Raw genomic sequence first — 17,092 nt, 5'->3', positions numbered from 1 at the left:
GAGCCCCAGGAAGCGTCTCAGAGGAGAGCCAGAGGCATTTCCACAATAATAAATAATCCAGCTTTTAGCGGAGAAACTTTCTTTAAGCAGTCGTGCTTGTGTGGAGCACTGCAGGCAGCTCTGAGCAACGCTATATAGGAGTTGGGAGTTAGGAGAGAAGAAAGTGATGACTGGAGTTTATTCCAAACCGAATGAGAATAGTCTGCAGAGACCCCGTTTTGGAAAATGAACCGGGATCTATTCTTACAAAATGCAGTGTATTCAAAAGCACGACTTTGTCTAATGTTCTGGGATCTTTCTGGGCCAAAAAAACAATAATTAATACATGCATGCACACAATGCACATTAAGTGGTACATAAATTATACCACACTTTGCAGATCTGCAGTGTCTAAGCACAAGCCAACGGCCGTATGCACACTGAGAACAACACAGAACCCTGCAGGTTGTTTTCTCCAACAGTAGAAAACACTCTGACATTCGGAATAAAACCCATTGAAATAGAAAAATAATTTCTTCACATCAAATCTCCATAAATGAATAAATAATTTCAAAACTGGATGGAAAAAAGGGCTTTTAGGCCATTCTGAAAACAGAAAAACAATGACCATGGATGCACCGGATGATAAACAAACACACCACTGACCATCTTGTGTCCTGACCAGAGGGCCATTTGGATGATGGGGGGTGGGAGCAATGGGGGAGGGGAGAAGAAGGATTCTGCCAAGAGAGAGGAGAGAACGGAAGATAAAGAGAGAAAGAGGGGAAGAGGGGAGGGGGGGGGGACTCTTCAAGATGTGCAGAAACCATAATGCAACCAAAAGCAAACAGAATCTAATGAAGAAGAGAGGAGACGACTCTGAAAGAAGTGGCAAAAGACACATAGGCCCCACATAGTCATAGTGACACACACACACACACACACCCCAAGGGAGGCTTGATGAAATACAGCTCCCCACAGGCTGCAGGGCAAAAGGGACCCAGCCTTGACAGAGACAATGCAATTAAAGTGTACACACACACACACACACACACACACACACACACACACACACACACACACACACACACACACACACACACACACACACACACACACACACACACACACACACACACACACACACACACACAGCCATATCTGTTGAATTAAATTATTAAATCACACGGTTTATCTAATTTACTGATCTCTGTCGGAGTCGGTGTACGTGCGCGTCTGCGAGCTTGGTGCCTCCGATCAAGGGACATGATCTGTGTTGCCACGGCAACGCTGTCCCATCCTAAGGGTTAATGGTTTTTAGCATGAGAAATTGATCCGTCCGCCCTAAATGGGGAAAATTGAAACTGCATAATTCAGCAAGGCTCCTCGATTTCCCCCTCCCATCCCCGACCTCCCGGTCTCATATTACAGATGTTACATCCTCATCCATACAGCAGCTATCTCTGCCAGCGCTTCTATCCATCTCCCACTGGGGACTCGTAATAACGAAATATGAAGCATCGCAGATAAACGGTTCCCGTCCTGAAGTTTTTCATTATTGAAACAGATTGAAAGAGATCCGACAGCCACGCTTACCAGTAATCTCATCTTTCATTCTTCATTTGCACACATGATAGTTCTCTCTGCTTTCCCTTTTCTCTGTGTGCATACTGTACCACAATGAAGACATTTTAGAAGAGAGGTTGACTATATCACTGCTTTACGATAAGACGGCAGGGTGGTCTCGCGGGTAGCCGGAGAAATCTGGCGTCAAGAATTCAACCTCCTCTCCTCCTGAAGCCCTTCCAGCTGCAAGGCCACAGAAAGAGCAACATGTGTCTTAAGTCTTCACCATGAATGACAGAGCTCCCTTCTCCCTTAGCCTGCCTGACCTCGCAGACCTACTACAGTCCACAGAGGCTCTGTGTATACGTGCCGTGCAGCGTTTGTGTAAACACATGTGTGTGTGTGTGTGTGTGTGCCTGTAGAATCTGCCTCTAGTTAATGTCACACAGCCCCATGGGAGAGAAACATTTCCTGTCTTCCTCTCCCAGACTTCGAGGACTCTGATGACCGTGAAGTCTCCGGCTGCCTGCAGATGTTTTTCCACACAGAAACAACTGTATTTCAAACTGGATGCACATAAAGCTGCATCTCAACTGACTGGATTGCTTGTCTGACTGGTTGTAAATGTTAAGCTCCGAATTTCACAGTATTTAAATGTCAAAAGTCGGTATTTGGGATATAAACAACACCTTTTTCCCCCCTCTTTCTCCTACTTTAACGACTCTATTATCGTCTTTTTGCGCGAAGGCCCGAGGCCGTTGCTCTGCATTTAAATCATTTGGACTTGATTCTGTGAGCATTCGCTTTACTCTGCTCAACAGTGTGTGACTGTGTGATGCACTGACACAGAAAACAATGCTTACTCTCTCACCCTCAAACACATAAAGCCTCTCAATTTCAGTTCCACTTCCCTCCTTCTACGTCCTCACGAAAAACAGCTTTCTCAGGATCCCTCAGTTGCGTCTTCCACCCACATGATAAATCTTTCAATTTCAAGTCTATTTTCTCCCTCCGCTCCTCGGAAAGGGGAAGTGTACAGTACTGTCGCTGGTGTTAAGAGCTTCGCCCAACAGTAAAAAAAAAAGAAAGAAAAAAGACTGTTTGCAACTCCCAAAACCACAACTGCCCTCTGAATATGACAAGCAAAAACCTGCTGCTTAGCAACCAAACGCCTACCAAATTGAAATGTAATGAAGAGAGCTACATTCACACACAAGACTCTTCTTTTTTTTAAATATATTCTCGACATCCTGACGAAGCCCTTTTATTCCCCTCATTCCAGCAGAAAAGTGCGTTATTGTCTCAAATTAATTAGCTTTGTGACAGCGTTGCCGATCGGCTAAATAATAAAAATGCGAAAAAACAACACAGAGTTCAGCAAATGTGCGGCGGAGCAATTTTCTGTGATTAAACAAACCAGCCAAGCGTGTCATCCAAATATGTAAATGGTGGCGCGGAGCGTGAAAAAAGGGAGATGGATTGTTGTAATGATTTCAGGGATTGTCGCTCACATTGTAAGTGACCTTTTCTGCAAACAGGGGGGGGGGGGGGGGGGATCAACTGTTGAACCCTGGGAATTTTAGGACGGAGGGCATAGACGGGGCTTCAAAGTAAGACGACTAACAAAGGGTGTCTTTCTGTGTGTGAATCTTGTTTGTTCATTTTGACTCCTGCTAAATTGATACCGAACTAAAAAAAAATAAAGAAAAAAAACAATATTATACACTTTTACGAACTGATACACACGCGCCTCTGATTAGGAAACAGCAGATTTATTCAGCGCTGAACGACTGCATGCATACAATTTCTCTATCACTGTCACCTTGAGATGAAGATTAGCATTAGAGTGAAAGAGGAGCAGATACGGCCACATCATTATTCAATGGCGTTGGCCTTTATGTGTTGAATAGCCGACCAAGATAAAGGGATTATCAGTGTGGATGGAATAGGGTGAAGGATGTTGTGTGTGTGCGTGTGTGTGTGTGCGTGTGTGTGTGTGTGTGTGTGTGTGTGTGTGTGTGTGTGTGTGTGTGTGTGTGTGTGAGGTAATTCATTCTAATAGCTGCTAATGAGATGCAACAGATGCCGGGAGACGCATGATCTCGTTCTTTGCGAATACACTTGACACAATGCGTTGACACACGGACAGCGTGCACACTCACTTGTGCTATCGAAGCTGCATTAACACGCGCCGGTGTAATCTTCCTGGAGGACACACCCTGAGCTGTTGAGGCTGCACATCGTTGCCGCTGCACTGAAAATTGCTGCGCGGCACTTCATTTATCTCCTCCTGTGACACCAGCCTTTCGGACAAACGGCGCCGGGCAATAGGGGGGAGTTAATAGAGGTGTGTGTGTGTGTGTGTGTGTGTGTGTGCGCAGATGAGCAACTGAAATGGAAATGCGATCCTTCTTTACAAGGCCATAAACACAGCAGGGGTGCGTTTTAAAAGACGACCCCGAAAGGGAGAGTGGGACCCTTTGTACCCTCTGTGGCGTCGGACTATAACACATTGTGGCTGTGCTTTAGAGGGAACACAATTCTGGGTTGCTGCTGTGTGTGTGTGTGTGTGTGTGTGTGTGTGTGTGTGTGTGTGTGCATATTTGAGGAGAGGTCATGGAGGGAGGCAAGAGTATAGCTAGGAATGAAAAAGTGAAGGAGTGGAAAGAGGCTGAGGCATGCTGATAGGGCTTCTGACCTTTTTGTGCGAGCCATTTTTCAGATATACTTCTACTGGCTGGGATTGGTGAATATCTCACACACACACACACACACACACAGTCTCTTATTCTCCCTCTCACATAAACTACCTGCTCCTCCACTGTCTTCCCTGTCCTCTCTTCTTTCCTCTAATTTATTTCCCTGATCTTGTTCTTCCTCCCTTTGTCTAATCTCATCGGTCTGTTCTCCCTCCACCTCTCTCTCTTCATCCCTGTGCCCTCAACCTCTTCTCTCACCTCTCTCCCCTGCCCCCCCTAGACCCTCGTCCCTCTCCAGACCATAGCATATTCAACATGTCTGCTAGCCCATAAAGATATGGTAAAATATGGAGGCCTGGAGGGGCTCAAAGGCCATTTCTACAATCAGACACAGCAGTTGGGGGGAACGGGGGGGGTGGAGGGGACGGGTGGCGTGGCCATGGGGTTTTTCGCAGACAAAAATATATGGCAACCTCTATAAGAAAAAAGGGGGGAGGATGCTGCAAGACATGGCAACCCTCACACAGCAATCTTCAGATTTCTAGTTAAATCCGTCCGGCGCTCACGCCTGAGCAACTCTGGAAGATTGCGCGAGGCAGATACGCCTCTGCCCTCCACCCTTTTTCACAATTCCATTTGATTTCTCATCCCACAAACTGGAGCTTATTCTTCATTTATCATGGCGGTACTAAGTAACATAATATTTCTTGTTTATTTAATTTGTACAAATAAAACTAAGTGTAGAGACATCAAGAGGTTTTTGGATGAATTTTGGATACAGTGACGTTAACTAGTGAGCTTTAGCGGTGCTGCTAGGCTGCTTTAAGCTAGCTGTTGCCCCTGGTTTCCAGTGTTTGTGCTAAGCTAAGCTAAGCTAGCCGACTGCTGGTGGTAGCTTCATATTTAGCATACAGACACATCAATCATCTCATCTAACTTTCACCGGGTTTCTACAGCTTAAGGCAAGTTAGAAACAAGACTTTATAAGACTACTTTAATGGCACTTGGAATAAGTGCAATTATGGTGCCATTAGCATTTTAAGACTTTTGAAAGACTAATTAAATACATTTCAATAATAGGGCCTTATGTTTCAGATGAATGAATTCAATGACTTTGCAGTAACGCTGCTCCTCAGTAAACGAAGCAGGCTTGTTACAGTGCATTCCAGCTAACACTCAAAGTAGGCTGTTTGACCCACTATTTACCACGACTTCCACCTGTTTGCCAGTGAAGACACCAAACACAGTTATACACTGCAGACGTCTCTTTACAACCACGACTGAAACCCCAAAACTGCATGAATCACGCAGCCAAACCTCCCTTTTCTACAAACGTCTGCTGCATGTTCAAGAACTTCATGCACTTCAAACCGCGTATAATAAATATACAACACAGTATAATATCTATTTACAAAGCGGCAGCGGCAGCTAATGGGAGCGGCTCAGCGTGTCCCGAGGGAGCGCTGAAAACCAAATGAACCAACTGAATGTGCATCAGAGCAGCAAATGGGAAAGCCTGCTGGTGGCGGAAAATCTGCTGTCAGTCACACACACACACACACATGGGCACAATTATTTATGCACACACACACACACACTCAGGAGTTTAAACACACAAACACAGCGAGACACGCACACACGGTCATCAGAATAGAGATGAACCAATTAGCAGGCGTCAGACAATCGGCGTGACAGAGAGAGAGAGAGCCGAGTGAAAGAATACATTAAAAGCACTTAAGTGTGCAGGCGGCAGCAGGGAGGAAAACGCAACAGAGACACCTTCACACTCTGACACTTTGAAGGAAGCTCATGTGGCCAGAGGCAAATCCGTTCTGACACAGTGGGTGGATAATGTGGCAAGATGTGTGGAGGAGAGCTGGGCAGACCGGGGTGACATTCGCTGATATTATTCACAGAGTCACACAGAGGAGGAAGTGGAATACAGACGCAAAGAGAGGATGGATGGGTGAAGAAAAACCTAACCGAGTCCTTTCTGTTTCTAAACCAAACCTTAACCATAGCGGTGTCGGGGCAGAACATGCTCAATCTGAAGGGCAATAGTTTCTCTGCTCATTAATTTTGCCTTTAATTTGTCTTCCCTTTACCCGCTTGTATAAACACCACTCAGCACACACACACACACACACACACGTCTGAACTCTAACCCAACACACACACTTCCAGAGTGCCCCTCGAAAATCAAGAGCCATTACGTTTATAGTATTCGTAAATTACTCTCTCAATGGTCCTGACCGCAAACTCGTATTAGGCCATTAGCAAAGCCCCCCCCCCCCGACACTTAACACACACACACACACCCTCCACGCTGCTCTGACCCCTCAAGTGCTGCCGGTGGTAATCGTTCCCGCTGATATCACCCCGGGTGAAACGTGAGACATCATGTTATGTGCTAATGTCTTGTCTTTTTTTTGGCTCGATCACTTAAGAACTTCCCTGACGGTCTATCAGCGTCATATCAATTATTGTGGCTGTCAGAGCACACAGGATGTTGCTCGGTGAAGATGGCAAGGATTCTTTCTTAAAAGGAAGGAAGTCAATCACAGAAAAGCAGACGCGGTGTCTTTGAAAAGATGCTGAGTGAAGTAAAACACCTCTTGATCTTCAAAACATGTCACGCTCTCTATCACCTGTGCTTCCAGTCTTTCTCTGCTGTTTACTATCCAACAAAACATCCATATAAAGACAAGGATACTTATTTCTGAAAAGCACCCAAGCTCGACTTTGCTTGATTGTTGCTTCTGAAGATTAAGGGGATATAAGCAACAAGTTCAGTGTCAGCTGACCATGCAAGGAGCATGACAGTGTGAACAGAGCCAGAGAGGAGATTGCAGATTTTGCCACTAAGCTGCTTGGGGCATAAAAAATGACATCTGCAATCCCTGAACTTCCTCCGACAAATTTGTCGTGTACAATTCCCTAGAAATCTCCATGACAGGGCTGAGTTTGGAAAATAGCACACAGTGGACACTTTTATGTACACAAGCTGTAGGAGGATGCATTTAGGTGCATACCGTACACATGAGCATTCCATTCCCACTTTCAACTCCAACAGAAGTCCCCTCAAGGTGAAAGAGTCCATCAGGATGTGTTTGTTTGTGAGGGGAGGGGGGGGGGGTTCATCCGGGGTTAAGCTCATGTGTGAGGACAGTTGGCAATTGTACTCCAGTGAGAAGTCTAAAAATATACCACACACACACACAAATAAGCTAGGGAACAGAGGATAGAGAGCGGGATTCCCGCGAGGAATCACTGGAATGTAAACAGGCCGCCCACACACACAAAATAACACACTTTCAGAGTGCTTCATCGGAGGCCGTGAGACGGCGGCCTCATCTGGAAAAAGATGCCCCAGAGAACAGTGCAGTTTGTTGGGATTGTCCTCTTGGTTTACCCACTCTGTCCTCGCGACGTCCTCCAAAGAGCCCCATGGGAGGCCACAGGAATGCCGCTGCATGCTGGGAAATCTGACAACCTTCAGCCTTTTGTTTTGCACTAAACGTCCTGTGTGCAAAAGCTCACAGAATTGTGGGTAAAAATGATGCAGATGCACTCGGCTGTGCTGGAGACATTAGAGTTTAAAGCTAAACCAGGGTTATTAAGATTTAATTAAAAAGTCAGACGGCATCATTCTTAATATCCCTCACCTCAGTAATATGGCTTGCCCGTCCCTCGCACGCGCACACTTACACACACACACACACACACACACACACACACACACACACACACACACACACACACACACTACTACTACACAATACTTCATTCTAATCCTATGCATGGCTCGGATAAGTGACATCAACCCTTCTCCGGTTAATAAAACCCTCTGGGTCACACACACACCGCAATTTCTACAACCCTGAGTGTGTGTGTGTGTGTGCTCAGACACAGGCAGTTCATGTACCCAATAAACACTGGAGCTGCTTTTAAACAGCTATAATCACTTGTAGAAGAGCTAAACTTTGTGTTGCGGACAGTGGCACGGTGCTTTTAATAATGCACACTAAGTTGCCGACACTTTATCGGCCAGCTGACGCCATTGTTGTGTTATTAGGCCTATGGCCCACATTACCAGCTGCTCTAGAAATCACTTTCTGGGTCGCTGAAGGATTACTGTAGGGCTAGCGCGGGAGCACACAGTCCTGGGGGCCACAAATGGGTCAAACACTGCGTGATCTGAGAAGCAGCACAAACAATGAAGCACCCAGCAGTAACCTTGAGAGCTCGTTCCTCAGAGACTAGAAATCCACGACGGGGCTCTTTGCACTTAATTAGTAGGAGCAAGTCTAGACGAGCGAAAGTAAACAGCAGCTAATTTCCTGTGTTTTGGCTATTCCCAGCCTTGTCATGTGGTTAGCACTCTCTCTTAGCTTTGCAGAGTTAGCCTTCCTCCTGCGTGTGGCTACCGCAGCTATTGTTCTGCTGACATGCCACTAATAAACAGCCGGTTGCGCCCTAATGTTGCTGTGGCTGACCTACCCGCCACTTCGGTAAATAAAGGCCCCAAGGAGTTTGAAGTTGCCTGCCTTTAAAAGGAGGAGGATTCCCAGTGTTTGAAGTTGGATATTCTTTCTTTAGCGGGGAGAAAGGAAGTTTGTTTATTTCAGCTTTCAAATGTTTTTTTGTTGAAAAAATCGGCCAGGAAAACGCTGACACGTTTCTTTTGAAAAACCTCACCGGGGGGAAAGAACAACAAAATACATCTGAGGAAATATAACAACTGCAAAAGATCACAAGATCAATGTAGTGAATTTAAAACGCAAGTGACTCTCAGGAATCTAAGATAAAAGTAAATGTAAAGAAAGAAAGAAAGAACTTCAGGACTGACTGTGGAAACTTGAATTCATTCCTAGCAACCGTTCTTGACTACTGCCTATAAAGTATTACTTTCCCATTTATCTTCAAACTTCCTAAATTAAATGGAGAGAAGAGAGAAAAGATGATATGATAAAAAAAACACACTGCATGGTCGTTATAATGGCCTTTTTTCTTTCACTGTAGGATCACGAGGGCCCATTAAATCAGCCAGACTGCAACAGTTAAAGGAAAAGTGTCAAGCTGGGAGCCCTTTCATGTGAAGATCCGAGAAGGTAAAGAAAGTTGTAACGGATGTTTGGAGCCCCCCCCCTCCCCCCCTCCCCCCCCCTCCCCCCTCTCCCCCCTCATCCTCTAAGATTTCTACAGGAAATGAAAGCGATAGAGTGGAAGTGAAGCAGAAGAAGACATGAACTGACTGCTGTAGCTAGACAAGCTGCTGGGAAACTCTATTTAGCCCCCTGAGGAAAATCTCAACACCTTTGAGAGGCTAAAACCTCTTGCCATAGAAAGTTATTGAGCTGATGTTCAAAACACACAAACACAGTCAGGGGACAGCATGTCGTTTCTTTGTACAATTAGGAGCAACAACAGCGACAGGACTTGTGAAAAGGTGTGATATGCGACATATGTTCCAACCTGGACTCAAACCAGCAGCACACACATGGTGTTCATTAGTGCACTGACCCTTAAAGAGGAAACTGCTGACCGTGCAGCCAGGATTATAGTCCTTCAGCGTTTGAGTGCAGCTCCATGGTACTGAAATGACGGGGGGATCGATTTGGTCTCTGTGGCATTTGCTGGTAGTTGTTCAGTGTCTATCAGTGGTGCTGAATCCATTGATGACGGAAAAAACAATCAATGACTGTTTTTTATGGCATTTTATGTTGGATAGTTTTGACAGCAGAGAGTGATGAGAAGTATTAGAATAGGGAGTTGGTGTTTGGAGGTGATTATCATCCATACAGTTACACGTGGCGCTGAAATTATTAGTCGACAGAAAGTTATGTGGACGGATAAAAATCAATTTAGTCAAATCTTTAAGCTTAAATACCAAAGATTCACTGACTCCAGCTCCTCAAGAGTCATGCTGGTTTTCATTGTGTGGTTTGATAGTAGATTGATTACCTTTGTGTTTTGGACTGTTGATCGGACAAGACCAGGAACTTGAAGTTGTCACCTTGAAATCTGTGAAAAACACAAGGGGAATTTAATATTATTGTTTTTTGCCAACAGCAATTCGTCATTTGATCGATAAAATAACTGGGCAGATTTCCCAATAATAAAACGTATTTTTATGGCAGCGCTAGAAACATGATGCGCGACACGCCGATCACTAAACCTTTCAATGATGGATTACTTCTGAAGTCATTACCACCGATGTTCAAAACAGCTTTTCTGTGCTTCACATCGTTATGTACCGACTTCCATTTGACCGTCAGGCAAAGCATCACGCTTGGCTTTGATGACTTATGGTGAACATCTGCCATTATGTTTCACTGCATGCATTAAATTATGAATGAAAAAAAAATAGTAGATGAATAAATAATGAAATTAGTTGTAGCCTGTGGCGATCCCCTCCGCCCCGTCGGCCTGTTAGCGTGGCTGCTGGTACTGCAGGAGGGCGTGGCAGCAGAATGGCAACACCTGTGTGCCACTGCTCTTTAAAATACACTCTTACTTCTCCCTCCTACACGAGACCTTATGGTTTCCCTCTTCTGTTGTCTTTGAATTGATGAATAATCTGTTGACCTGGCTTGGTTGGTTGTCAGCATCTCCACCTTCTGTCGTGGTTCGTGACATTACTTTGTCCATCCGCAACAGATTAATGCTATCATGTGAGGGACAGTGTGTAACAGGCATCTGTGCCAGTGTGTGTGTGTGTGTGTGTGTGTTGTATAACAAACACCCGGGGGGGGATCAAGAAAAGCTTGTTAACATCCCTCCTGATGTTCGGAGGTCGTTCGCCCTCCCCGGGTCTTGTTATCGCTCGACGGGCCGCGTCGCACCGAAGCAGCGTGTCCCGATAATAGGCAGTCGAGAATGACGATGCATAACGGCGCCCTCAGACGCACTCGGGGAACGCCTCGCTGGATTTAAAAACAACCTTGAAGTTTGGCGTAGGAGCGCTTACGAGAGATGACACGTTCACACAAAGAGAGAACGCAGACACAGACGTGTTACACATCGATTATCCCCCGATGACTGGCTGGCTTTGTACATCACTGTGGTGTGTCTGGGGTGTGTGTGTGTGTGTGTGTGTGTGTGTGTGTCTGTTTGGCTTTCTGACAAGTTAATGCAATGACTCACGTGCTGCAATCATGCTCAAATCTCACTGAGACGGTTAAGTGCAGAAAGGATGGTTTAGAGGGTTAGAGGTCACTGTCAATATGTACGGTTGTCTTGTATGGACTATAAACCTGTGTTTACTCTTCCTATGCGTTCACTCCATCATGTGTCACTTACATGCCGCAGATTAAGGAAACAATGTCTGCTGGCTCAAGTAAAGTGAATAATCCTTGAAGCCCTATTGTCACCCGTCTTTGCAGAGCTCAGCTGAGGAATGACTCTTGTCCTATTCATCGACAAAAACAAAATATTTGGAGTTTATCGAAGATGTTGCTCTGCGCTCATTTGGTGCGATATGACTGTTGTGAATGGGCACAGCAGCGATTCAGAGGCAGGAACTGAGCGATGAACATACAGTACAGAGTCTCACTCACACTTAAACACACACACACACACACACACACACACACACACACACACACACACACAACATTACACATTAACAATGTAGAGGGAAAGTTTTGTGTGTGTGTGTGCGGGTCCTCCTGCTCATTCATTGTAATTCTCCCATAATCCTTTACTCTGCGAAATGACACAGCTGCCAGACATATCCTCTTTGTTGGCGCCTCAAACCTCCACTCCTTTCCTTTCCTTCCCTCTCTCTCTCTCTCCCACATAGACTCTACAACCACAACATATCCTAAGACATCCATCCCAATGGCGCATCATGATCATGTATGCAATAGTAATAATAATAAATCAAACAGTCTAATTAAAAGGATGCAATCGACGCGCATTCATCACCATGTCGACTGGATAATTGGAAACAAACAAACTCCATTCATAACGGACAATGTGCTAAATTGTGACAGAATAGAAATGACTGAGTTTGTTTTGGACTGGGGGAAGAAGATGAAAAACAGCGCGCTCGCTTCCCGTCTGCGAGGACTGAACACACCCTGTCTATGCAGACAAACATTCACAAGCACACACACTTCCTAATCCCCAAACGGTTGGTGGTATTAAGACTTGTTGGTATAAACCCATGAAAACATCTGTACGTTCATAAAGATACGATAAACTCACAGGCTTCTATGCAACATGAAAAGGGGAGGATGATGAGGGGGGGGGAGACAGCAGGAAATCAGGATACGGGGCGCCCACATGCCGATAGCTGGCACGTTGGTGATGGCAGTCTATCCAATCATTCCCCAAAAAAACCCTGTAACCAGGGGCGACGGAGCCTTGACGATGCACAGACAGAACTCAGTGGTTCTCCATTAGCTTGTTGCCAAGGGGCTGATAATGCAGACGGTTCAGATGTGCACACACGGGCATATAGAAAACACTTGTGCATGCATGAAAACACAATGTGACGACACGGACAAACACACACTTAAGGTACATGCATGCTGTCACACACAATAAAGAATAGAAAGAACGACGGACGTTAATGTCAAGCACAAGCCTGAACACACTTGTTCTCATACAGAGACAAACACTCTTTCCTCCGTGCTGTCATCCAAACGATTGAGTTACTGAGACAGTCAATGTGGCTAGCGAGCATTGAAGAAAGAGAAATCGATGCCGACACACTACACGTGCAATTCATCATCAGCTAACAATTCAGAAAGACCGCAGAGGGCCAAAAGACAGAGCGGTTCTGTTACCGCGTTGAGGAGTGTGATCTTATGAATATTCGCAGAGAGCTCCACAAAAAGGAGGAGCAGATTGTGTGTTTCACGCGGCGAATTCTTGTTGACTGAATCTGCGCACGCTCGGCTGACACGGCGTCGAGTTCGTGAAGCGCCAAGCGGGCTAACCCTGCTAGATACGATGAGCCACGTGCTAACCTCCAGCCATCAGAGGATGCAAGAGGACGGCGCAGAAACGAGTGCTTCAACATCAGAGCAAACGGGATGTGAAGGTTCTGGAACAGTGATGGTATTGTTGGGAGAGCACACCACGGCGGGGAGCACAGAGCTCATCTGCACACGTGGCAGCTATTGTGTTCAATTCCTCCAGAACTTGAACAACACGTCTGTGGTCGGCCGTGGGTCTGTAGAGTTTGTGTTGCTTAAGCGGGCCATTAACTCTGTGAGTATTGTGTGCGCGTGTGTGTGTGTGTGTGTGTGTGTGTGTGTGTAACAGGCAACGCAGAGTCATAAGCGGTGTTGCTCTCAGCGTACAGCGTGCTTAATGAGAGGCCACGCCGTCTGAGTGATTAGTTACTGTGAAGGCTGAGGGCCAACACAAAGTGTGTACGTGCTAAAGGGGGGGGAGGGGGGGGGGGGTTGTACATTTGTATGTTAAACCCAGATTTATTTTAAATCATCTCAGTTTTGAGAACCCCCCCCCCCCCCCCCCCCCCCCCCTTTACATCATGTAAATTGCTAAAAAGCAACATTTCCTGGTAGTCAAATTCAATGAGAGCTGAGAACTGACACAGAGCCAGAGATCTGTATTCAGAAGCCAAACCCTACACCCTTTGCTTTGTTTTTTATGAGGCATTGTGTGGCTGAGATCAGCCTAAAAATAACCTTCACAACATGGATGAAAAGAAGCTCATCCCCCAGCCTCATTTGTTGCTCTGAGTCAGGCTTTTAATTTACCGCTTTACGACCGGGTGTGTGTTTATTGCCACGAGTTGGTGTGTATATATGTGTGTGTATATGTGTGTGTGTGTGTGTTTGTACGCGATTAAAACGAAAGGCAAACTGACAAATAATATAGAGCGGGAGCTGCTGTGGCATTCCCACAGCCTGCGACTCCTTCTTCAGCACTTTATCAAGCGCGACAAAAGGGAGAACTGAATAGGTTTCCTATTTATTGTGAGATAGAAAACACACAGGCGTCGCCGAACCATCTTTTATTGCTCCTGACAACTTGAGAGAAAACAATTCTCTCGACATTCATTCGATTCAGAGCAGGAGCGCAGAGCAAGAGCAGAAACGCCTACAAGCAGCTACACTTGTTGGCATGGATGCATTGTCAGCGGATATTAATAACCATGAACCATGGTAATCCTCAGGGTGTTTTAGTGCGGGTAATTAGTCGCAGACAAAATGTGAATCTGGAACTACTTTGGTTCTGGTTCCCACGTCTTACATTTTCTTTGTAGTGCATAATAGTTAACTCAATGTTTATTTGACCAACATGACATTTTACAGCCAAATGTATGAATCAACAACAGAAGCTGCAGGTTAATCCATTACAGAAATAATGAGGTGCTTGCAGCATTAGCAGGTGGTGGACAACAGTCCCGCGACCACAGCAATGCTTTGAGCTACATGCTAACGTCAGCGCGCTGATGTTCACCATGTTTGCAGAGAGCTCGTTGTGTTAGCACGCTAACATTTTCTAACTAGGACTTAACACAAAGAACAGCTGATTAGTTTTGCAGGTATTTAATCTTAAAACAAATGCTTTTGATCTGATGATGATACTAGATGAGAAGTCAGGGGATCAACAAATGTTTACAATTCATCCTCAGGGGGACATGAACGTTAGTGCCAACTTTGAAGGCAATTCATCCCGTCGATTTCAAGACATTTCGCTAAAAAGGGAGGCCATCTGAGCGCTAAGAATGTTATGTCTGGCTGAATCCACATCAACTTGGTCTGATGACAACTTGGATTTCCTGCCGTCACTTCCCAGTCTGTCTGAGAGTTGTCATTGGCTCAATTCCCCATCCTCCGCTCCATCCTTATTCCTCTGGGTTCATTTTTGCGGATGAGTCATTTCCAAACGTCCACCTAAAGTAGAGCCTTTGATAACGGTTATCCCCCCTGACATTCTTTCAGGATGGCTTCACGTTTGGATTTCTGCTTCACGCCTCCCCTTTGTAAAGAACATTTGCAGTTGATTATAAAAGAAAGTGTCCCGGAGGGTCACTCCGGGACAAACTGGCCATCTATCCCGGCATGCTTCATCCTAAACTGTCGAAAGAATAAACCGGAAAGAGCTTTTTCTTTACTTCACTTCACTTCACTACACAGGGCTCCACGTTATTTCTCCACTCCCGTGTCCTTTCCTCTCCTATTTTCCACTTCGTTTCTCCTTTGCTCCTCTTTTCATCTCCACCCCTCCCTTCTAATCCTCTTTTTTTTTCTCTTTAACTCTCCTCTCCCGCCATCATTTCCTCTCCTCGGCCCCTCAGTATGCGTCGAAAGCTGAGGGCCCTGGCTCCGGTTCAAACCCTTTTTATGTTGCCGCTCAGCAGAGCACCCTGCTGTGGCGGGTCTCTTCATTTCTTTAAATCTCTCTCTCTCTCTCTCATCTTCCTCTCTCTCTCTTTTTCTTCCTCTCGTCAAAACTCCTGCTTTCTGAAGAAAGAAGGTGCTGCTTCTGCGAGCTTTGTCGGCATTTTTTCAAAAGCGCTAATCCCCGGGCCATGTGTGTACTCTTCTCAACCTCGCTGAGCTGTGTAAAATAAAGATTATACGAGTCAAAGATAGTCGTTTGACAACGTTGAGTGTAAAAACAGAAGTCAGGGTTTCTTGTTTTTTTGTCCAATCAACAGACCAAAACCTGAAAACATGTTCCAGTTACTCTAGAAAACAAAGAAGAGCAGCAATTATTTATTAAAAATGTAAATCCCTGCGTGTGATTGGATCTTATGGAAAAAGGCTGCAGAGCATCTGGACCAAAATGTCCTTATTAATATCAATTAACAACTTTTTAAATATGTGTAAATGATTCCCAACATTTATAACTGCATGATTACCAAAGGATAAAACATTAACTGTGATAAAACAATGATGAATCATCTATTAATCATTAATAAGGACATTAGTCACAACATGAGGGGTATAAAGAAGATCATTCAATGAACTAGTTTCACTGCACAAGTTTGATACACAGCTCTAGCTGTACAAATAAACTAAAATGATCATGTAAATAGTTTGTTCAACCGTTAAAAGTGTACAATGTCCCATTTTGTGGAGGGAAACTAACTTTTCATAAGAAAAACATCAGGGACCAACTGTCCAGGAACTGAACGGCCCCTAACTTAACCCTAAACAATCAACTCTTTGTTCTTCCTCTTGGCTCAAACATCTTTTCCCCCCAAATTCTATTGATCAACTCATTCACAACTCTCTCTGTCTAACTCTCTGTACGTCTCTCTCTCTCTCTCTCTCTCTCTCGTTTCTCCTTCCGCCCCTTTACGTTTGGACGTTGCCATTGTCTGCTCCTGGACAGCGAGGCATATTTACCAGCAGCCAGCGGAGGCAAAACAACCAGCCCATTCAAAGAGCTCAGCAGTGGCAGAAGATGGAGAAAGGAAGGAGGAGGAGGAGGAGGAGGAGGAGGACGGAGCGGGAGAGAAACAAGAAGGAGACGGAGAGTAAATTCCCTGGATGGACTTGCAGATATCAGCAATCCCCCTCACAATGTGTGTAAACAACCCTTAATGGCTATAATGGCCTCGTCTTCAAGCTTTCTTACAGTTGTCGTGTTGCAAATTGTTGCATTCAGAATCACACGCACACACATCACGCTCTCTGATAAGCCCTATAGTCCATTAACAAACACTGTCCCTTTAGTAAGCAGTCATTAGCAATCAGGCTAAAGGCTATACTCTCTGGAGAGGAACGGATAAAACCAGAAGCTCATTTCCTCTGTGCACAGCCACATAATGGCTTCAAACGGGCACAAGCTCTGAGCCCACACGGGGAAATCTCAACTGATCACTTCCTCTACTGCTGATGTTAAAGTGGGGG

General features: G+C 45.3%; 1 protein-coding gene across 2 annotated transcripts in view; it reads right to left on the bottom strand.

Annotated features, from left to right (window-relative positions):
* pag1 (phosphoprotein membrane anchor with glycosphingolipid microdomains 1) overlaps positions 1 to 17,092 on the bottom strand; it is a 38,944-nt gene that overhangs the window by 14,544 nt on the left and 7,308 nt on the right. For both annotated transcript variants that reach the window (XM_079176625.1, XM_079176626.1), the window contains exon 2: positions 10,209 to 10,268. The gene's annotated coding sequence lies outside the window, so the exon portion shown is untranslated. The remainder of the gene's footprint in view (positions 1 to 10,208; positions 10,269 to 17,092) is intronic.

Source organism: Pholis gunnellus, assembly GCF_910591455.1.
Source record: "Pholis gunnellus genome assembly, chromosome: 16".
Lineage (NCBI taxonomy): Eukaryota > Metazoa > Chordata > Actinopteri > Perciformes > Pholidae > Pholis > Pholis gunnellus.
This window is presented reverse-complemented; position numbering and strand designations above follow the sequence as displayed.